Below are 23575 nucleotides of genomic sequence, written 5' to 3'. Positions count from 1 at the left end.
TATTTCACTGAGCAGTGGTTTGTAGTTCTCCTTGAAGAGGTCCTTTACATCCCTTGTCAGCTGGATTCCTAGATATTTTATTCTCTTTGAAGCAATTCTGAATGGAAGTTCATTCATGATTTGGCTCTCTGTTTGTCTGTTACTGGTGTATACGAAAGCTTGTGATATTTGCACATTAATTTTGTATCCTGAGACTTTGCTGAAGTTGCTTATCAGCTTAAGGAGATTTTGGGCTGAGACAATGGGGTTTTCTAAATATACAATCATGTCATCTGCAAACAGGGACAATTTGACTTCTTCTTTTCCTAACTGAATACCCTTGATTTCTTTCTCTTGCCTGATTGCCCTAGCCAGAACTTCCAACACTATGTTGAATAGGAGTGGTGAGAGAGGGCATCCCTGTCTTGTGCCAGTTTTCAAAGGGAATTTTTCCAGTTTTTGCCCATTCAGTATGATATTGGCTGTGGGTTTGTCATAAATAGCTCTTATGATTTTGAGATACGTTCCATCAATACCGAATTTATTGAGCGTTTTTAGCATGAAGGGCTGTTGAATTTTGTCAAAAGCCTTTTCTGCATCTATTGAGATAATCATGTGGTTCTTGTCTTTGGTTCTGTTTATATGCTGGATTATGTTTATTGATTTGCGAATGTTGAACCAGCCTTGCATCCCAGGGATGAAGCCCACTTGATCATGGTGGATAAGCTTTTTGATGTGTTGCTGAATCCGGTTTGCCAGTATTTTATTGAGGATTTTTGCATCGATGTTCATCAGGGATATTGGTCTAAAATTCTCTTTTTTTGTTGTGTCTCTGCCAGGCTTTGGTATCAGAATGATGATGGCCTCATAAAATGAGTTAGGGAGGATTTCCTCTTTGTCTATTGATTGGAATAGTTTCAGAAGGAATGGTACCAGCTCCTCCTTGTACCTCTGGTAGAATTCAGCTGTGAATCCATCTGGTCCTGGACTTTTTTTGGTTGGTAAGCTATTAATTATTGCCTCAATTTCAGAGCCTGCTATTGGTCTATTCAGGGATTCAACGTCTTCCTGGTTTAGTCTTGGAAGAGTGTAAGTGTCCAGGAAATTATCCATTTCTTCTAGATTTTCTAGTTTATTTGCGTAGAGGTGTTTTTAGTATTCTCTGATGGTAGTTTATATTTCTGTGGGGTCGGTGGTGATAACCCCTTTATCATTTATTATTGCGTCTATTTGCTTCTTCTCTCTTTTCTTCTTTATTAGTCTTGCTAGCGGTCTGTCAATTTTGTTGATCTTTTCAAAAAACCAGCTCCTGGATTCATTGATTTTTTGGAGGGTTTTTTGTGTCTCTATCTCCTTCAGTTCTGCTCTGATCTTAGTTATTTCTTGCCTTCTGCTAGCTTTTGAATGTGTTTGCTCTTGCTTCTCTAGTTCTTTTAATTGCGATGTTAGAGTGTCCATTTTAGATCTTTCCTGCTTTCTCTTGTGGGCATTTAGTGGTATAAATTTCCCTCTACACACTGCTTTAAATGTGTCCCAGAGATTCTGGTATGTTGTATCTTTGTTCTCACTGGTTTCAAAGAACATCTTGATTTCTGCCTTCATTTCGTTATGTACCCAGTATTCATTCAGGAGCAGGTTGTTCAGTTTCCATGTAGTTGAGCAGTTTTGATTGCGTTTCCTAGTCCTGAGTTCTAGTTTGATTGCACTGTGGTCTGAGAGACAGTTTGTTATAATTTCTGTTCTTGTACATTTGCTGAGGAGTGCTTTACATCCAATTATGTGGTCAATTTTGGAATAAGTGCGATGTGGTGCTGAGAAGAATGCATATTCTGTTGATTTGGGGTGGAGAGTTCTGTAGATGTCTATTAGGTCTGCTTACTGCAGAGATGAGTTCAATTCCTGGATATCCTTGTTAACTTTCTGTCTTGTTGATCTGTGTAATGTTGACAGTGGAGTGTTGAAGTCTCCCATTATTATTGTATGGGAGTCTAAGTCTCTTTGTAAGTCTCTAAGGACTTGCTTTATGAATCTGGGTGCTCCTGTATTGGGTGCATATATATTTAGGATAGTTAGCTCTTCCTGTTGAATTGATCCCTTTATATTATGTAATGGCCTTCTTTGTCTCTTTTGATCTTTGATGGTTTAAAGTCTGTTTTATCAGAGACTAGGATTGCAACCCCTGCTTTTTTTTGTTCTCCATTTGCTTGGTAAATCTTCCTCCATCCCTTTCTTTTGAGCCTATGTATGTCTCTGCATGTGAGATGGGTCTCCAGAATACAGCAGACTGATGGGTCTTGACTCTTTATCCAGTTTGCCAGTCTGTGTCTTTTAATTGGAGCATTTAGTCCATTTACATTTAAGGTTAATATTGTTATGTGTGAACTTGATCCTGCCATTATGATATTAACTGGTTATTTTGCTCGTTAGTTAATGCAGTTTCTTCCTAGCCTCGATGGTCTTTACATTTTGGCATGTTTTTGCAGTGGCTGGTAACAGTTTTTCCTTTCCATGTTGAGTGCTTCCTTCAGGGTCTCTTGTAAGGCAGGCCTAGTGGTGACAAAATCTCTAAGCATTTGCTTATCTGTAAAGGATTTTATTTCTCCTTCACTTATGAAATTTAGTTTGGCTGGATATGAAATTCTGGGTTCAAAATTCTTTTCTTTAAGAATGTTGAATATTGGCCCCCACTCTCTTCTGGCTTGGAGAGTTTCTGCCGAGAGATCTGCTGTTAGTCTGATGGACTTCCCTTTGTGGGTAACCTGACCTGTATCTCTGGCTGCCCTTAATATTTTTTCCTTCATTTCAACTTTGGTGAATCTGGCAATTATGTGTCTTGGAGTTGCTCTTCTCGAGGAGTATCTTTGTGGCATTCTCTGTATTTCCTGGATTTGAATGTTCACTTACCCTACTAGGTTGGGGAAGTTCTCCTGGATGATATCCTGAAGAGTGTTTTCCAACTTGGTTCCATTTTCCCCCTCACTTTCAGGCACCCCAATCAGACGTAGATTTGGTCTTTTCACATAATCCCATACTTCTTGCAGGATTTGTTCATTTCTTTTTCTTCTTTTTTCTTTTGGTTTCTCTTCTCACTTCATTTCATTCATTTGATCCTCAATCGCTGATACTCTTTCTTCCAGTTGATCGGGTCGGTTACTGAAGCTTGTGCGTTTGTCACGTATTTCTCGTGTCATGGTTTTCATCTCTTTCATTTCGTTTATGACCTTCTCTGCATTCATTACTCTAGCCATCAATTCTTCCACTTTTTTTTCAAGATTTTTAGTTTCTTTGCACTCGGTACGTAATTCCTCCTTTAGCTCTGAGAAGTTTGATGGACTGAACCCTTCTTCTCTCATCTGGTCAAAGTCATTCTCCATCCAGCTTTGATCCGTTGCTGGCGATGAGCTGTGCTCCTTTGCCGGGGGAGATGCACTCTTATTTTTTGAATTTCCAGCTTTTCTGCCCTGCTTTTTCCCCATCTTTGTGGTTTTATCTGCCTCTGGTCTTTGATGATGATGGTGATGTACTGATGGGGTTTTGGTGTAGGTGTCCTTCCTGTTTGATAGTTTTCCTTCTAACAGTCAGGACCCTCAGCTGTAGGTCTTGGAGATTGCTTGAGGTCCACTCCAGATCCTGTTTGCCTGGGTGTCAGCAGCAGAGGCTGCAGAAGATAGAATATTGCTGAACAGCGAGTGTCCCTGTCTGATTCTTGCTTTGGATGCTTCCTCTCAGGGGTGTACTCCACCCTGTGAGGTGTGGGGTGTCAGACTGCCCCTAGTGGGGGATGTCTCCCAGTTAGGCTACTCAGGGGTCAGGGACCCACTTGAGCAGGCAGTCTGTCCCTTCTCAGATCCAACCTCCGTGTTGGGAGATCCACTGCTCTCTTCAGAGCTGTCAGACAGAGTCGTTTGCGTCTGCAGAGGTTTCTGCTGCTTTAGTTGTTGTTTACTGTGCCCTGTCCCCAGAGGTGGAGTCTACAGAGGCAGGCAGGTTTCCTTGAGCTGCTGTGAGCTCCACCCAGTTCGAGCTTCCCAGTGGCTTTGTTTACCTACTTAAGCCTCAGCAATGGCGGGCGCCCCTTCCCCAGCCTCGTTGCTGCCTTGCCGTTAGATTGCAGACTGCTGTACTAGCAATGAGGGAGGCTCTGTGGGCTTGGGACCCTCCCAGCCAGGTGTGGGATATAATCTCCTGGTGTGCCTGTTTGTTTAAAGCACAGTATTGGGGTGGGAGTTACCCGATTTTCCAGGTGTTGTGTGTCTCAGTTCCCCTGGCTAGGAAAAGGGATTCCCTTTCCCCTTGCGCTTCCCAGGTGAGGCAATGCCTCGCCCTGCTTCAGCTCTCGCTGGTCGGGCTGCAGCAGCTGACCAGCACCGATTGTCCGGCACTCCCTAGTGAGATGAACCCAGTACCTCAGTTGAAAATGCAGAAATCACCGGTCTTCTGTGTGGCTCGTGCTGGGAGTTGGAGACTGAAGCTGTTCCTATTTGGCCATCTTGTTATGTTCTTCTTACTACCCTGATTGAATGTGTGATGTGAACTGACTTTAAGTAATCAGAATTGAATTCCATTAGCATTTGCTACCAAGTAGGAACAAAAATGTACATGGCAGTGTTTTCATTAGCAATATAATCTTTGAATTTCTGGATTCTTCAGGGTATTAGCTGTATTATTTATCTAATTTTTTTGCTGTAATTTAATTGAAACCCTAGGCCAAGAAGCATCATATTATAAGTGATCACAATGTGTATTCATAGTATACTGACTTGATTTCTAAGTGCAAGTGAATTAATCATCTGGATTTTTTATTCTTTTCAACTAAGCTTAACAAATGGAGCATTCTGCATATAAACGTGGAGATTAGAGAGTTAATATCCCCAATCACGTAGTTTGTTTTTGTGTGAAAAAAGAATAAATTGTTCCACACTGGTGGAAAGATAGAGATTATTTTTGGAGGTTTGTTGTTGTGTTTAGGATTCTGTCCATTTCCTCTTAAAATTATAAACATATTCTTGTGTGAATGATTTTTTAATGTGATTTGCCATTTTTGAAAGGGTATTTAATGATAGAGTACCATTGAGCCAACATGTACTGACATGGAAAGATGTCAAAGATATATTAAGTGTAAAATGCAAGTGGCAAAATGCTATGTATATTCTGAGCCAAATCAAAGTATGTAAGTTTTTTAGATGTATAGAACAAAAGATTTGGAAATTTATGCACCAAACTGTTAAAAGTGGTTTCTCTTCAGGGGGTGGGGGGTGGGGCCCCACAAGGGTTTTATAGGGGCCTTTCACTTTTCTATTTTTTTCATATTGTTCTGTTTGAGTTTTTTATAAGTATGTATTACTTTTGTAGTCAGAATTTTTTGAAAGTATTTTACTGATTTAAAGGCTTAGGCATGTTCAAATGCCTGCAAAATTACTTATCACTCAGCTTTAGTTTTTCTAATCCAAGAAGGCAGGGCAGTTAGCCTTTTTGGTGCCAGTGTGAAATGTCAATGCTTTTATGTTTTTCCTGCTTCGTGGATGAAAAATATTTCTGAGTGGTAGTTTTTTGACAGACAGACAGACCATGTCTTCTTATCTTGTTTCAAAATAAGTATTTCTCATTTTGTAAAATAAAATATAAAATATGTCTCAGATCTTCCAATTAATTAGTAAGGGTTCATTCTTAATCCTGGCTAGTTTAAGCCTGCCTAAGTCCATTTACTAAAAGATATTTGTTAACCCAGTATTTTAAACATCTGTCAGCTTATGTAGGTAAAAGTAGAAGCATGTTTGTACACTGCTTGTAGTTATAGTGACAGTTTTCCGTGTTAAGAGTCTCATATCATCTTGTATCTTAAAGCTTCACGTGAGTTTTTAATGTTAGGATGATTAAGATGTATATAGGACAAAATGTTAAGTCTTTCCTCTACCTACATTTGTTTTCTTGACTAGTAATAGTAGTAGATACTTATGAAATAAATATTCTCTCAAAATTCTTAAAATCTCTTGGAAATTATAAAAATATTGGCAAGAAAAGAATAGTTGTTTAAATATTTTTTAAAAGACACTTGAATAAGAGTCGGTAGGGTATAAGCTAGAAGTTTAAAAATGCTTCATAGAACATCCAGGGTTTACATTACAAGATTCTCACAACAAACCTATTGTAGAGGTGAGGAAGGCATGTTACTACAGAGAAAAGTTTGAGAGTAAAACTGTAAAAAATTATATTTTTGTTGTACTTTGTAAGAGAAAGAGTGTTGTTGTGTTCACCTATCTTCAGTTGATCACTACTTTAAGTGGTATTTATTTAAAACATTGCAAATTTATTTTATTTATTTATTTTTCTTTTTGAGATGGAGTCTTGCTCTGTTGCCCAGGCTGAAGAGCAGTGGCTTGATCTTGGCTCACTGCAACCTCTGCCTCCCAGGTTCAACAGATTCTCCTGCCTCAGCTTCCTGAGTAGCTGGGATTACAGGCGAGCACCACCATGCCTGGCTAATTTTTGTATTTTTAGTAGATGGGATTTTACCATATTGCCCAGGCTGGTCTCAAACTCCTGACCTCAAGAGATCTGCCCACCTTGGCCTCCCAAAGTGCTGGGATTACAGCCTTGAGCCACTGCGCACCCAGCCAGAATGTTGCAAATTTAAATCAGGGTTTTAAAAATTAAATAATGACTGCCCTGCTTATGTTTTAGTATGTAAATCCTCAGTTCTTCACCTTTGTACTGCCTGTCACTTAGTTTGGTTATACAGTCATTAACTTGAATTTGATCTGTATAGTCTAGACTTTAAGTTTAAATTTAAAGTGTTCTGCAAGGGGAGAAAAGTGTTAAAATTTTTAAAATATGTTTTCCAGGACACATCAGCTCTAAATCAGGTAGGTAGTTCAATCTAGTTGTTAGTTAAGGACTCCAGGAATAAATTGTTTTAGCATAAGGCTTTTCCTGTTCTGGGAGCAGCAGTTTATTAAAATTCTTCTTCTAAAACTTGTGTGTTTAGAGTGAAGAAAGACATTTTTTTTCTTCTCTGTGAGTTGTGAAATTTAATGCACAACACTGATGTGCTAACAAGTTTATTTTAAGAATTGTTTAGAAATGCTGTTGCTTCAGGTTCTTAAAATCACACAGCACTCCAACTTTTAATCAAATTTTAGGAGACTTACCAGCATTTGTCTGTGTTTGAACTATAAAAAGCACTGGATATTTTCCATCTAATTCTGCAAAAATGATCATCTGCAAAGTCAAAACTATAACTATATCCAAATCTTTTCCCCTTCCCAAGAGTTCTCAGTGTCTACAGGTAGACATTCCTTTCCTATATAAAGTTCACTCTAGGATTTCAAGTCACCACTTATTTTACATTTTAGTCATGCAAAGATTCAAGTTGTTTTGTAATAAGTACTTATCTTTATTTGTAGTAATTTAGTCTGCTGATCAAAAGCATTGTCTTAATTTTTGAGAAATGGTTTTAGCATTTACAAACTAAATTCCAGTTATTTAATTAATGGCTTTATAGTGCCTTTCCTGCTACATTTGTTTTATTCCCCTGTCCCTTTGATTATGGGCTAAGGTAGGGTAGAGTGGGTGTAGTGAGTGTATATGATGTGATTTGGCCTTGTGTATTATGATATTTTGTTATTTTTGTTGTTATATTATTTACATTGCAGTAGTTGTTTTTTCTGTTTTCATCTTAGTGGATAAAATTTGTATTTTGGACAATGAAAAAAAATCATTTTTTTCTTCAGCACCTTAAATATGTTATGCCACTATCTCCTGGCCTGTAAGGTATCCAGTGAAAAGTCTACTGCCAGATTTATTGGAACTCCACTGCATATTATTTGCTTATTTTCTCTTGATGATTTTAGGATATTTTCTTTATCTTTGATTCTTCAGGATTTGATTATTAAAACCCTTAAGGTAGTCTTTTTGAGTTAAATCTGCTTAGTGTTCTATACACTTATTCTTTTTGGATATGGATATCTTTCTCTAGGTTTGGAAAGTTCTCTGTTATTATGCCTTTGAATAAAATTTCTACCCTTATGTGTTTTGCTACCTTCTTTTTAAGGCCAATAATAACTCTTAGATTTGCCCTTTTGAAGCTATTTTTCTAGTAAGCCTGCTTCATTGCTTTCTGTTCTCTTTTCCTTTGTCTCCTGTGACTGTGTAGTTTTAAATAGCCTGTCCTCAAGCTCACTAATTCTTTCTTCTCCTTGATAAATTCTGCTATTAAAAGACTCTGATGCAAATTTTAGTATACCAACTGCATTTTTTGCAGTTGTCATACTAAATTGCAGCTCCAGAATTTCTGCTTGATTATTTTTATGTATTTCAATCTCTTCATTAAGTTTATCTGATACAATTCTGAATTTTTTCTCTGTATTAGATTGCTTTTTCCTTTTTTTTTTTTTTTGTTTTTTGTTTTTTGTTTTTTTTTTTTTTTTTTGTTTCCTCAAAACAGCTAGTTTGAATTCTTTGTCTGAAAGGTCACATATTTCTGTTGCTAAAGCATTTGTCCCCGGTGACTTATTTATTTCATTTGGTGAGGTAATGTTTTCCTGGATGATCTTGATATTTGTAGATGTTCATCTGTGTCTGCGAATTGAAGAATTTGGTATTCATTGTAGTCTTTGCAGTCTGGGCTTATTTGTATCTGTCCTTCTAGGGAAGGCTTTCTAGATATTCAAAAGGATGTAGGTGTGTGATCTAAGCTGTATCTGAATCTTGGGGCACCACATGCCCAGTAATGCTGTGACTCTTGCAGACTCATAGAAGTTCCACCTTGATGGTCTTGGATAAGATGTGGGAAAATTCTACAGATTGCCAGGCAGAGATTCTTGTTCTCTTCCCTTACTTTCTTCCAAACAGATGTAGTCTCTCCCTCTCTCCATTGTGAACCACCTAGAGCTGAGGGTAGAGTGACACAAGCATCCCTGTGGCTACCACCACTGTGACCCCAGGCCTGCTGTAACCACTCCCTGGCTACTGTCTATGTTTACTCAAGGCCCTGGGGAATCTATAATCAGCAGGTGGTAAACCCAGCCAGGCTTGTGTCCCTTTCTTAATAGTAGCAAGTTTCCCCATTCTTTGTGTGGGTCCTGTGGTGCCATTCAGGAGTCAGGGACTAGAATCAAAATCCTTAGGTGTCTACCTGGTGTGCTATTGCACTGCACCTGAGTTGGCACTCAAATTACAAAATGCAGTCCTTCCCACTCTTCCCTCCCCTTTCCAAAGCAGAGAAGCCTCATCCCATGGCCACCATAACCATAGGCCCATGGAGACTACTGTCAGACTACTACCAATGTTCCCTTAAATGCCAAGTTCCCTTTAGTCAGCTTGTAGTCAATGCTGCCCAACATGGGACTCACCTACAGAACGGTAGGTTCCCTTCCAGCCCAAGAAACATACAGAAATGCCATACAAGAGCCATATTATTGATTTGAGGACCCTGAGAGGTCATTTGGTGGTCTGCCTCCCTGTGGCCAAGCTGATATATAAGGTATAAGACCAAATCCCGTTCACCTTTTTCTCTCCCTTCAGAAGCAGAAGGAATCTTGCCTCAACCACTAGAGCTTGGAATATGCTGAGTTTCACCGGAAGCCAGCAGCTCTCAGTGTCACCAAAAGCCATCAGCAATGTACCTGGATATCATTTCAGGTTATTCAGGGCCCAAGGGCTCTTCAGTTGGCCGGTGATGAGTGTTGCCAGGACTGGGTCCTTCCCTTCAAGGATGTCTAGAAATGTCATTCAGCACACCAACATGGCACAAGTATACATATGTAACAAACCTGCACGTTATGCACATGTACCCTAGAACTCAAAGTATAATAATAAAATAAATAAATAAATAAATAAATAAATAAGAAATGTCATTCAGGAGTTAGGGCCTGGAAAGGGAGCCTCATTGCTCTAACAGGTGCCCTATCCTGCTATGGATGAGGTGGCATCCAAGATGCAAGATAAAGTCCTCCCCACTTTTCTCTTTTGTCTCTTCAAGCAGGAGGAAGGCGTCTATTTTGGACTTGCAAGCTGTGCAGGCTGGGATAAGAAGAAGGATGATATGAGCACTCCCTTGGCCTGGTTGGTGTCTCAGTAGATCACATGTCCCTCTAGTCCACTGTATCTGGGCACAGTTTAGAACTAGGACTTTCCTAGAAGTTGCAGTCCTTGCAGCCTAGGCTGCCTTTTAAGATTATTTAGAGCCCCAGGGCACTTTACCCCTGGTGGCAAGACATGCAGGAACTCAAGTTCTGACTGCTGGAGTTAGTAATTCTCCCCTGACTAAGGTTGGTTTAAATGCTCTCTCTGTGGGCAGGTGTTAGCTGAGTTTCATCCAGTTTTTCTTTCTGCTCTAATAGGACAGCACTGAGTTCGATGTCTCACGATTGCTGCACTCTCCCTCTCTGGCACACAGAAACACTCTTCCCACCACTCTGTCACTCCTACTCACTGCTAGGGAATAGGAGAGTAGTGGCATTGGTAATTCAAAGCTGTTGTTTCTACCTTTTTAGTGCCTCTATCTGCAATATGAACTTAAAACCAGGTACTATGAGTACTCACCTAATTTTTGGTTCTTATGAAGGGTGATTTTTTGTATTTTTGTAGCTGGTTGTTAAAGTGATGTCCCTGCAGGGAAGACAATTGGTGGAACTTTCCATTCTGCCTTCTTGCTCCATCCTCTGATACAATTACTATTTTTAAAAAGTACAAAGAAGAGCTAGAGACAAATTAAGTAAAAATAGAAATTTGAATTCTGTGGTTGAACCATCAACTCTCTAGTCAACTGTTCTCCAAGGTTCTAACATTGTGAGAATACACTGTACTTCCTTCCTTCTAATTCTTCCACATCTGACCTTTCTAACCCTTTATTTACTGTGCCTTGTGGAACACACTTTCCATTATGAGTAAGTTATCCTATGTCCTAAACCTCTACAGAGAATTCTCTCACCATGTCCTTGCCTTAAGCTAACCTTGGTCTTTCTCATCAAAAGTATGCTGCTTATTTCTCTACATCCCATATACTGTGAGCCAGAGTCTATCAGCTGTCTCTTGGCTTCCTGATGCTACTCTAAATCATTACTTTTCTACCAAAATGCAAAAAGACATTCATCTATGTCATCCTCTAATCTTTCTTATTCACATCATCTGTCAACCTCCTAGACAGTTCTCCTTTCTACCCCCTAAGTTCTATGATCACACTGGTAACTTCATCTTCCATGTGAACAACCAACCCAACAAGCTGACTTCAATTTTTACCACCTTATCTGAAACAATGTCCATTCATATTCCACCTTGGTTACTCATTCCATGCTCATGCCCAGGGCCTTATTTATCACCACAGAACTGAAATTTGGAACTCCGGTGTACAACACTCTGACTAAAGCCCATAGGATTTCAGATCTCTCACATCCCTTTTACCACTACACCAGTTCATACATCTCAGTGAGTCTTCAAGTCTTTTGTGCCCTCCCTTTTCTGCCAATCTATTAAACTTCTTCATAATTTTACTTTTAACTATTATTTTGGTTGCATTCTATTGTTGCTAGTTTTATTTTTTATAGTTTCAACTTTTATTTAGATTAAGGGGTACACTGTGCACTTTGTTACATTAGTATACTGCATAATGCTGAGGTTTGGGGTACAAATGATCTCAACACCCAGGTAGGGAACACAGTACCCAATAGGTAGTTTTTCAGCCCATGCCCACTTCCCTTCCTCCCCCATCAGGTAGTCCACAGTGTCCATTGTTCTAATCTTTATGTCTATATGTATTCAATATTTAGCTCCCACTTGTAAGCAAGGAAGTGTGGTATTTGGTTTTTGGTTCCTATGTTAATTGCTTAGGATAATTGCCTCCAGCTCCATCCATGTTGGTTTGTTTTTTATATAGCTGCATAGTATTTCATGGTATATATGTACCACATTTTCTTTAACCAGTCTATCATTGATGGCCATTTAGGTTGATTCCATGTCTTTGCATTGTGAATAGCAGTTTGATGAACATGTGCATGGATGTGTTTTTTGATAGACTGAATTATTTTCCCTTGGCTATATAGCCACTAGTGAGGTTGCTGGGTCAAATAGAGTTCCATTTAAAGTTTTTCAACAAATCTCCAAACTGCTTTCCATAGCGACTGAGCTAGTTTGCATTCCCACTAGCAGTATATAAGCACTCTTTTTTCTCCACAGCCTCACCAGCATCTTTTATTTTTAACTTTTTACTAATTGCCATTTTGACTGTTGTGAGATGGTATTTTACTGTGGTTTTAATTTGCATTTCTCTGGTGATTAGTGATGTTGGGTATTTTTTATGTTTGATGGTCATTTGTCCAACTTCTTTTTTTTGTGTGTGGATCTATTTCTTTTTTCTTTTTTATTTATTATTATTATTATACTTTAAGTTCTAGGGTACATGTCCATAACATGCAAGTTTGTTACATATGTATACTTGTGCCATGTTGCTGTGCTGCACCCATCAACTCGTCAGCACCCATCAACTCGTCATTTACATCAGGTATAACTCCCAATGCAATCCTTCCCCCCTCCCCCCTCCCCATGATAGGCCCCGGTGTGTGATGTTCCCCTTCCCGAGTCCAAGTGATCTCATTGTTCAGTTCCCACCTATGAGTGAGAACATGCGGTGTTTGGTTTTCTGTTCTTGTGATAGTTTGCTAAGAATGATGGATTCCAGCTGCATCCAAGTCCCTACAAAGGACTCAAACTCATCCTTTTTTATGGCTGCATAGTATTCCATGGTGTATATGTGCCACATTTTCTTAATCCAGTCTGTCACTGATGGATATTTGGGTTGATTCCAAGTCTTTGCTATTGTGAATAGTGCCGCAATAAACATACGTGTGCATGTGTCTTTATAGCAGCATGATTTATAATCCTTTGGGTAGGGTCTGTTCCTGTTCTTTGCCCATTTTTAAATTGGATTATTTTGTGCTTGTTGATTTATGTTCCTTATAGATTCTGGATATTAGACCTTTGTCAGGTGTACAGTTTGCAAATATTTTCTCCCATTCTGTAAGCTGCACATTTACTCTGTTGGTAGTTTATTTTGCTTTGCGGAAATTCTTTAATTAAATTAAGTTCTACTTGTCTATTTTTGTTTTTGTTTGAATTGATCTTTGGGACTTAGCCATAAATTAATTTGCCAAAGTCAGTGTTAAGAAGGGTATTTCCTAGGTTTGCTACCAATATTTTTAAAGTTTGAGGTTTTCCATTTAAAACTTTAATTCATCTTCAGTTAATTTTTGTATATAGTGAGAGGTATAGGGTCCATTCTTTTGCATATGGCTAGCCAGTTATCCCAGCATCATTTATTGAATAGGGAGTCCTTTCCCCATTGCTTATTTTTGTCAGTTTTGTCAAAGATCAGATGGTTGTAGGTGTGTACGTTTATTTCTGCGTTCTATATTGTGTTCCACTGGTATGTGTCTGTTTTTGTACCAGTATCATGCTATTTTGGTTACTGTAGCCTCATAGTATGGTTTGATGTTGAGTAATGTGATGACTCAAGTTTTGTTCCTTTTGCTTACAATTGCTTTTGTAAATCAGGCTTTCTTTGGTTTCACATAAATTTTTAGAATTCATTTTTCTAACTGTGAAAAATGACATTGGTATTTTGATGGGATAACATTAAATCCATAAATGGCTTTGGACAGTATGGCCATTTTAACAATATTGATTCTTCCATTCTATGAGCATGGAATATGTTTCCATTTATTTGTATCATCTCTGATTTCTTTTAGCAGCATTTTGTTATTCTCTTTGTATAGATCTTTAATCTTCTTGATTAGATAAATTTCTAGCTATTTCAACATTTGTGGCTATTGTAAATGGAATTGTGTTCTTGATTTGGTTCTTAGCTAAAATGTTTTTGGTGTATACAAATGCAACTGATTTTTGTACATTGATTTTATATTCTGAAACTTTACTGAATTTTTTTTATTAGTTCTGGGAGGTTTGTTTTGCAGTGTCTTTAAGGTTTTCTATGTATATAATCAGCAGCAGCAGAGAGATAGTTTGACTTCTTTTCCTATTTGAATGCCTTTTATTTCTTTGCCTTGCCTAATTGCTTGGGCTAGAACTTCTTTGGTAGCATCCTTAACTTCCTTACTCCATTGTCCTTTCATAACATTTGCCCTGTGGCCCCCAGTTTTAGATCAATTGAAACATTTGTATATTTTCTCTCCTACACCCAGGGTGCTTGCTGAGCACTACTGGAATAAATCACACAATCATGCAGACTGGGGCTGTTAAAAATTCACATTCTCAAACCTCAATTGGGCCGTCAGTCCCTTCTTGGTCATATTTCTCTCCCATTCTCCAGAGTCAATTATTCCAACCTCCACCAATCTTTCAATGAGCTGAACCCTACTGCAGCCCATTTTTTTCTCAGCAGATAATATTGCCTCTTATTTTATCAAGAAAATTAAACCACTCAGGGATGGACAAACTATATTTACAGCCCTACTTCCTCTTTCCCTTATATATCAGTATTCTTTTCTCACTCTGCATCTTCTAGTAACTTGCAATTCCCTAGAAGACAAACTCAAATTATCTAGAATGGTATATAACACCCTTTATGATCTACTTTCTACATTTCTTTTATACCTAATTTCTCACTTTTAAGCCCTGAAGTCCAATCACACACAGACACACACACACCCAAACACACACACATGCACACACATACAACTTTCATCTTGTATTTTAGCCATATCAAAATGTTAGATGTTCCTTAAATATGTCAGGCTACTTTGCACCTCCATTCCTTGCTCATTCTACTTTTTCCCCCTACTTAGGATACTGTTCCCCATATGCCCCACCCTTCTCTCTTTTATAAAGCCTTTTCTACAAATGCATGCACCCATTTACTACTTTTATGCTCTGTGTCCTTTATCAACTTCTATCACAGCAGCTGCAATAATGCAGTGCATTTATTTGTTAACATATCTGTGTCTCCCTCTAGTAGACCGTAAGCCCTTAGTGGGCAAGGTCTATGTCTTGTTTTCCAAATATCTAGCACAGAATTGATACATATTAAGTGGCTAATCCATCCCCTTTAATATAACTACTATTTCAAAGTAATACAGAGCATCTAGAAAGTTTTTAGGGAAGAGAGGATGTAAGAGATTGTCTTAATGATGGTTAGAATTACATATAATAGTGATGAGGACAAAGGGCATTTTATAAATGGCAAAACAAAACAGCATTTTTGCCATCCTTAAAATGCCCTGAGCAAAGAAAAAGAGACAAAATGAGAGATGGAGCTGTTCATAGCATCATTTGCATGATACACATATGGTAAACAACAGGAAAGTAACTCTTTGCAGTCAGGAGGGAATATTATTGTAGTCTTGAATAGTTCTTTGAGCTTAATTAATAGGCCACTGAAGACCTTTGAGAGGGAAAGGATATGATTAAAACTGTACTTTAAGAATAATTCAGCATAAGTGATAAGGACAGATTGAACAGAAGATAAATAAGAAAAAAAGAAATTTGTGATTTGTAAATTCAGCAAACAATATTCGCATGTTGTAAACAAAGAGCAAAAATAATGGATCAATCCTTGCCTTTTGTGCAGTCCTTTGCACAACAGTTTATTTAACGGTCATGATTTGTAGCAGTATATGAATTTATCTTGTGCCAGTGTCTATTGAAAGGCTTTGTGGAATCTGAAACTTAATTATATGCTTTAGTGAAAATAGCACTGGACTGTCAGTGAGGTGTCTTTACACTGCCACTAATTCTGTCTGTTACTTCCGGCAGTCATTTTAACTTTCTGGGTCATGAAGGGAGGGTATTAGATGTTCTCCAAGTGCTCTTCCATCCTAACATTCTATAAAACTAAGTCATTCAATCCCAAACAGAGATTTTTATAGCCTCTTATGGTAGCTTCCTTTCACTGAGTAACTCCGCTTGATAATTGTTTTGAGTAACCTGATACATACTCCTTTTATTACCTGTTCAAAGTGACTTGGTTCACCTCACAGTTGTGTGGGAACATAGCTGTCATCTCTTTTCATATTACTCACTTTGTGATCATATTTGGTCTCAAATCCTCATGAAAGTCTGAACACCAGGACACTGATAAGTTACTCTTTGTCATACCATTTCTTATTCTAAAGGGTGCCCAGGAATTACTGGAAGAAGTTTTCAAAGAACTGAATACACCTTAGAGAATCAAATTTCGTATTATGCTAATAGGTTTATAGTAACAGAAGGGGTCCTGAGAAGTCATTCAGTACCATCTAATGGGACAGGAATTATCCCCTTTCCTGTAAACAACAAGGAGCTTCTAAAAAGGGAGAAGGTGTGATCAATGTGGTGTTCAATCAGGACTACCTCTTCATTGCTGATATACTTTTCACACTTAACACCAATTTTTGTTCTCTCTCTCCCGCCTTCTCTCTCTAGCTCTACTTGCAACTAAACAGTACATTTTGATATACTTTTCACACTTAACACCAATTTTTGTTCTCTCTCTCCCGCCTTCTCTCTCTAGCTCTACTTGCAACTAAACAGTACATTTTTTGACTGGTATTTGATAAACTACAAAAATTTACTTGGCATTCACCTTAGTTATACCTCAACTTTTCAAAGTTATTCAGATTTTTAACTCCCATCCACCAGTTGACAACATCTGCATAAAATGACTCTCTTTCCTTGCCTATAATTGAGGATATTAATAATGCAGTGATAGACAAAGGCCAATCCTGTGAAATATAGCTATATCTCTCCCAGGGAAACACAGATCAGGTGTCATCCTCACACATAATCCCTGCCACCAATTCAATGCCAAGCAGTAACATCTAGTGAGGGCTTACTATGTGCCAAGCCCTGGGTTAAGCTCTAAGAGAGGACAAAGATGAGTGAAACCTGCTCCCTGTCCTAAGGAGTTTCATTTAAGAAGTGTTAAGCCAAGTACATAAACGGATAAAATAGAGGCTTAGAAAAATATTTTTCAATGAATGCATATAATATAATACTAGGCAGAAAGTAGTAAGTTCTATGGTTAGACCATTTTTTTTCTGTTTTGTTATGAAGAATAGAATTTAAAGTTTCAAATCAGGCTGGTGGGCTCTTTACAATTCCAGTTTGATTTCTTCTTAGTACATCTTAATATTTAATATAAGCTGATCTTGTCAGTATCTTTACCAAAATCTTCCTAGATATAAAAATTAAACTTAGAGGCTCCATTTCCAGTCCTATTATTTAAACTTTCACTTGAACCTCGGTAAATTTAGCTGAATTAATTAAGTTAATAGTTTGGGGTAATTAAGGCTCAGGTAAACAAGGCTCAGCAGATATTTCATTTTATATATGACAAAACCATAAACTATTAATCATATAATCAAAATCCATTTAATTCAATTCAATTTAATTCAATTAATAACTTTTCATGTACCATTTACCTACACAGTTATAAGGTCACCTCCCTTTCATTCTACTCACTAAGAATGGATACATAGCTATGTATTTTTAAGAGGAATGTAACTACATTACTGTTTTTTGCAACACTTGGGGAAATAAGGTACAGTCTGCTCCTGCACACCAAGAATACCTAATATCAGGCAACTGGACAGTTTTGTTTCCCCATTGACTCCTTCCTTAATGGTACCGTGTGCTTTTTTTTTCAAGAGCTTCTTTCAGCACTACAAAAACCTGCCTTTACCTGGGAAACCTCAACTGCTTCCCCAGATTTTACTATACTTTGGCATAGAAACCTCACCTGGACTCAGGCCACAGATCCCTGATAAACTCTTTCTGTTTGGAGCATTTACATGCAGACTCTACACTGTTTCACTCCCACCTTGCCAAAAATATGTCTGAGATAAGTAAATATTCACCTGAAGCACCTTGACTAATCACTCAAACATTTTTATTTACAAGTCCACACTTCTGCTGCTGCCACTGTTAAGGATTTTTATAGCTTGGCTTTAGACCACATTTTCCTCCTTAGAAAATCACCACAGGCCTCCTAATTACCAAGTCCAATTGCCATTTTACAAACCTCATTCTCTTTGGTCTTTTGGAACATTTCAAACCAATGACCACATTCTTTCTTAAAAACCACTCCTTTGGATTCTACAATACTACACATTTTTCATTTTTTTTCCTCTCTGATACCCTTTTGCTGTCTTTCTCCTTTATTATCTTCATTTTCCAGATGAAGAAACAGTATCAGAGAAGTTAAGTAACTTGCCCAAGGTTACACAGCTAAGTGAAGAAACAATGATTCAAACTCAGATCATTCTTGGACAAAGACTATTGTGTTATAGCTGCTTTACCCATATTGTCTTTGCTTCATTAGAAAATTAAACTAATTTTTCTCCTTTCTTAAAGGAGAAGTGATTTAGTATAACTAAAAAGAAGTCTTTATTATAAAACAGGGCACTTACCATAAATAAGAGATGGCATAGAATAAAACTAGAAACCCTCAATGGAGGCTGGCTGTAGTGGCTCATGCCTGTAATCCCAGCACTTTGGGAAACTGAGGCAGACAGATCACCTGAGGTCAGGAGTTCGAGACCAACCTGGCCAACATGGTGAAACACGGTCTCTACTAAAAATACAAAAATTAGCCAGGTATGGTGGCAGGCACCTGTAATCCCAGCTACTCGGGAGGCTGAGGCAGAAGAATTGCTTAAACATGGGAGGTGGAGGTTGCAGTGAGCCAAGATCACACCATTACACTCCAGCCTGGGTGACAGAGTGAGACATCCTCAAAAAAAAAAAAAAAAAAAAAAAGGAAGGAAGGAAGGAGGAAAGAAAGAAAGAAAGGAAGGAAGGAAGGAAGGAAGGAAGGAAGGAAGGAAGGAAGGAAGGAAAAACCCTCAACGACCATGAGTTCAAGTGTTTTGATTTTTAAATCCCACAAATAAGTGAGAACATGTGATGTTTGTCTGGCTTATTTCACTTTTCACTTAACGTAATGATCTCTAGTTCTATATATGTTGTTGCAAATTACTGGATCTAATTTTATGGCCAAATAGTATTCCACTGCGTATATGTACCACATTTCCTTTATCCATTCATCTGTTGATGAACACTTAGGTTGCTTCCAAATCTTAGCTATTGTAAATAGTTCTGCCAATTGTCCTGATGAATAGGCAAAGAAAAGGTGGTATATGCATAAAATTGAATATAATCCAGCCTTTAAAAAAAAGAAGGAAATTCTGTAATATGCAACTGCATGGATGAGCCTTGAGGATGTTATGCTAAGCAAAATAAGCCAATCACCGAAAGATAAATACTGCACTTATTCCACTTAAATGAAATATCTAAAATAGTCAAATGTATAGAATCAGAAACTAGAATGGCACTTGCCAGGGGCTGCTGGGAAAGTGAGGAATGGGCATAAAATTTCAGTGAAGCAAGATGAATAAATCTTAGGATTATCTTCTAAGCAATGAAATATCCATTTTGATGTTGCTATTTATCCAATCTAGAAAAAAGTAACTTTTTTTCCTTATAAGTAATATCTTGGAAGGTACTCAAGTATATCTGATGTCTCCACCAACCCTAATCAGGGGATCTGTCAGGACCACTTCGATCAGTATGGTGAGGGTGGTAGTTTGTTTGCTTTTAGGCATTTGGACTCTAAAACAATCTCAAGAGATTGCCTTAAGTCTGGAATTTGGTTCCCAGAAGACTATGAGAAAATTTTGAAAAATATACAAAAAAGAACAGCTGTCTTACTAAAGTCAAAGGTTTAATTTATTGCACTTCGTTGGAGTAAAACAAATTACAAACATTTTTACTTGGGGCAAAGAGGACTCATTTGTTTAGGTTATTAAAGGCCCAAGAACCAAAATGGTCCACATTAAGGAAGTGATGTGCTTTCCTAGGAATCAAAGCCTGTTAGAAACTCTGCAGAGTTTAGATCCCAATAAACTTGTTTGTGGAGGCCTGGGGAGTTTCTTAATCTAAATGGGTCTAGGTGCTGGGGTGATTACCCTCATCTTGTCTCCTGCTAAATCGTGGAGGTTTGGGGGGCTCCTTTAGATCCCAATAAACTTGTTTGTGGAGGCCTGGGGAGTTCCTTCAGACCCCCAATAAAGTTTGTTTAATCCTAAATGAGTCCTGTTAAGAATTCCTTCATTATTTTGTCATGTTTAAGGCCCAGGAAAAGCCTAGGCAAAACCCTTGGTGGACTCTTTGTTAAATTCCAGCCTTCACATAAGGGCACTGGCTTTTAATATTTAACTTAACCACTCAGTCAGTACTGAAACAGTTATTATGGAGGCCTGTGTTAGTGAAACCTGGCATGCCACAATACGATAGGGCAGGATGGGCTTCTCATAAAACAAATGATAAAAATGAGCTATCAAATATGATTTCAGGAGTTTCTCTCTTAGAAGACCTGAAGAATGGTAGTCCTATAGTAAGAACCAGAGGTGGCATAACTTGTAAAACAAAAAGGATAAGTCCAGGGAGAAAGACCTGTGGGATTTGACAAGTGAGAAAACTTTAAATCATAAATTTAGCACTTTGTTTAGAAATCACTTTCAAATCTAGAACAACTGTACTGCCTTTACAGTGCCTGGCCAAGCCTGTATTCTGAGCACAGCTAATACACTCAAAGAATTGAGTCTTTCCCTCAGATATCACCTGGAAGAAGTTCAGGGAACATCTAGTAGTCGTAAGTCAAGATCACAAACAACTTATGTCCATGTTTCTCTTCATGGAAGCTATAAATCTCTTATCCTACAGCTCTCAAAAAACAGAAATACCCTGATTCACATATTTATAGTATGGTAGACTAGAAGGGACATCAGAGATCATATAATTCAAACCCTATTGTATTATAGATAAGTGAAAAGGTCACAAAAAAGAAGTGATTTGCCCAAGATCACTCAATTAATCATCCACTGAAGCCTGAGGTATAATCCAAATCTTCAGCCTAACAGTCCTATGAATTTTCCACCATGTTCATTGTCTTTCTACATGCAAGAATTATCACTGATTTTGATAAGACATCAATTAAATGATACAGAAAATGGATTAACTCAAATAAATTAATATTTAAAAGGCACTGTACTACATACAGCAGGATATACCAAAAGAATGACTTATTCATTGCTTTGACTGTCTAGTGGGACTGGGGTAGGATTAATGGGGAAGTTTACATTGAATGACCAGGGACTGGAGGTGGAGCAAGATGGTAAAATAGAAGGCTCCACTGATTGTCCCCACCACACCTCACAAGGACATCAATTTAACAATTATCTACATACAAAAAAACCACCTTTGTAAGAACCAAACATCAGGTGAGCACTCACAGTACCTGATTTTAACTTTGTAATGCTGAAAGAGGCACAGAAGAGGCAGAAAAAACAGTCTTGAATTGCCAACACATTGCTATGTTTTAGCAAAGAGACTGGTGGCATTTTGCCCCTGCCCTAGAGATTCGTGAAACTCTGAACTTGAGGGAGATAATTTAGGGTATCTGGTAGAAGAAATTTCTAAGCAGCAAAGCATTCAAGAATTTACTTGGGTGCTGTTAAAAGCATTCAGTTTTAAAAGGGAAACAGAGCATAAAGGGTCAGAAAATTTGCAGCCTGATGATGCAATAGTAAAGAAAAACCCATTTTCTGAGAACAAATTCAAGTCATCTGCAGAAATTTGAATAAGTAATGAGAAGCCAAATGTTAATCACCAAGACAATGGGGAAAATGTCTCCAGAGCATGTCAGAGACCTTTGCAGCAGCCCTTTCCATCACAGGCCCAGAGGCTTAGGAGGAAAAAATGGTTTCATGGACCAGGCCTAGGACCCCCCTGCTTTGTGAAGCCTAGAGACTTGGTGTCCTGCATTCCAGCCACTCTCGCCATGGCTAAAACTAGCCAAGGTACAGCTTAGGCTGTGGCTTCACAGGGTGCAAGCCCCAAGCCTTGGCAGCTTCCATGTGGTGTTGAGCCTGTGGGTGGGCAGAAGTCAAGAATTGAGGTTTAGAAACCTCCAGTTATATTTCAGAGGATGTATGGAAATGCCTAGATGTACAGGCAGAAATTTGCTGCAGGGGCAGGGCCCTCATGAAGAACCTCTGGTTGTGAGAGCTTGTACAGGGGAACTCGAATTTAGAAAACCATCAGATTTCATGAGACTTATTCACTATCATGAGAACAGCATGGGATAGACCTGCCCTCATGATTCAATTACCTCTCACCAGGTCCCTTTCACAACACATGGGAATTATGGGAGCTACAATTCAAGATGATATTTGGGTGGTGACACAGCCAAACTATATCACTGTTTGTTTGGAAGAAAGTAAAGGAAGAGAACAAGAGTCTTTGGTAATCTAGAGAATTCTCCTGGATCTTGCACAAGATCATTACAAGGAACTTCTATGTGTCTGAAAGAATCAAAACATTGCTGGGCTTAGGGTGCCCCCTAAAGCAGATACAGTTTAGATTTCAACACCCAAGTACTTTCAAATATCTGGAAAGCCTTCACAAGAAGGGCAGGTAAAAACAAGCCCAAACTGAAAATGCTGAAATAAATGCCTAATTTTTCAATGCCCTGACACAGATAGATGAACATCCACAGGTATCAAGACCATCCAGGAAAAAGATTTAAATTATAGTCATTGGCAAATGATAAAACAAAAAAGTATTTACGTGATTAAAAATGTGGATCTTTTTTTTATGAGTTGATACTTAATTCTCTAGAACTGTCTTAGCTTTAAAATGGATAGCAGTAAGAATGGATTGCAGTAAAATGAGAATTCCAGAAATAAAATACCCTAGGCACTAGCAAAGCACCAAGTGATACAGAGGAAATCTCAGCATAGATTAGTTGATACCATATTCAGAAAGAAAGAGATCATGAAATTACTTCACTCTTAAAACATCCCTCTGCAATCCATATTCTGTCACAACTGACTCCTGAGAATTCTCTCACAATCTCTTCTGGCACTCTTCTTCCTTCTAATCAAGAGGAAAATAGCACAACATTTTATCAACATGACATCCCCTCTCATCGTTTTCCAATTCTCCATTTATGTGCTGATTAAACTAGATTCTGCTAATATCTGTTTGGCTCAAATTAAGCAGGCTCCTTTTGTGGGGAAATAAAGGGAATTTTTTTTCTTTTCTTTTCTTTTTTTTTTTTTTTTTTTTTTTTTTTTTTTTTTTTTTTTGAGACTAGAATCTCACTCTGTCTGGCCCAGGCTGGAGTGCAGTGGCACGATCTCGGCTCACTGCAACCTCCACCTCCTGGATTCAAGTGATTCTCCTGCCTCAGCCTCCCCAGTAGCTGGGATTACAGGCCTGCGCCACCATGCCTGGCTAATTTTGGTATTTTTAGTAGAGATGGGGTTTCACCATGTTGGCCAGGCTGGCCTCGAACTCCTAACCTCAAGTGATCTGTCTGCCTTGGCCTTCCAAAGTGCTGGGGATTACAGGCGTGAGCCACCGTGCCCAGTGGATTTTTTTTTTCATAATTATGTTTGATCCTAATTAGCCCTACTTCTGTCACAATTAATTTATTCAATAAAGCTCAGCTTGTTGGCAAAAAAAAAAAAAAAAAAAAACCATCCAGGAGATCATGACTTTGCCAAATGAACTAAATAAGTTTCCAGGGACGAATATTGGAGCAACA

General features: G+C 38.3%; 1 protein-coding gene across 3 annotated transcripts in view; it reads left to right on the top strand.

Moving 5' to 3' along the window:
- CYSLTR1 (cysteinyl leukotriene receptor 1) overlaps positions 1-23575 on the top strand; it is an 87068-nt gene that overhangs the window by 27821 nt on the left and 35672 nt on the right. Inside the window, exon 2 of one of the 3 annotated variants that reach the window (XM_077989488.1) lies at positions 9959-10041. The exons of the other annotated variants lie outside the window; for them this stretch is intronic. The gene's annotated coding sequence lies outside the window, so the exon portion shown is untranslated. The remainder of the gene's footprint in view (positions 1-9958; positions 10042-23575) is intronic. 3 annotated transcript variants of the gene reach the window in all.

The sequence above is a fragment of the Macaca mulatta genome, chromosome X (genome assembly GCF_049350105.2).
Source record: "Macaca mulatta isolate MMU2019108-1 chromosome X, T2T-MMU8v2.0, whole genome shotgun sequence".
Classification (NCBI taxonomy): domain Eukaryota; kingdom Metazoa; phylum Chordata; class Mammalia; order Primates; family Cercopithecidae; genus Macaca; species Macaca mulatta.
Note: the sequence above shows the minus strand (reverse complement) of the source record. Positions and strands in the feature narration are given on the sequence as shown.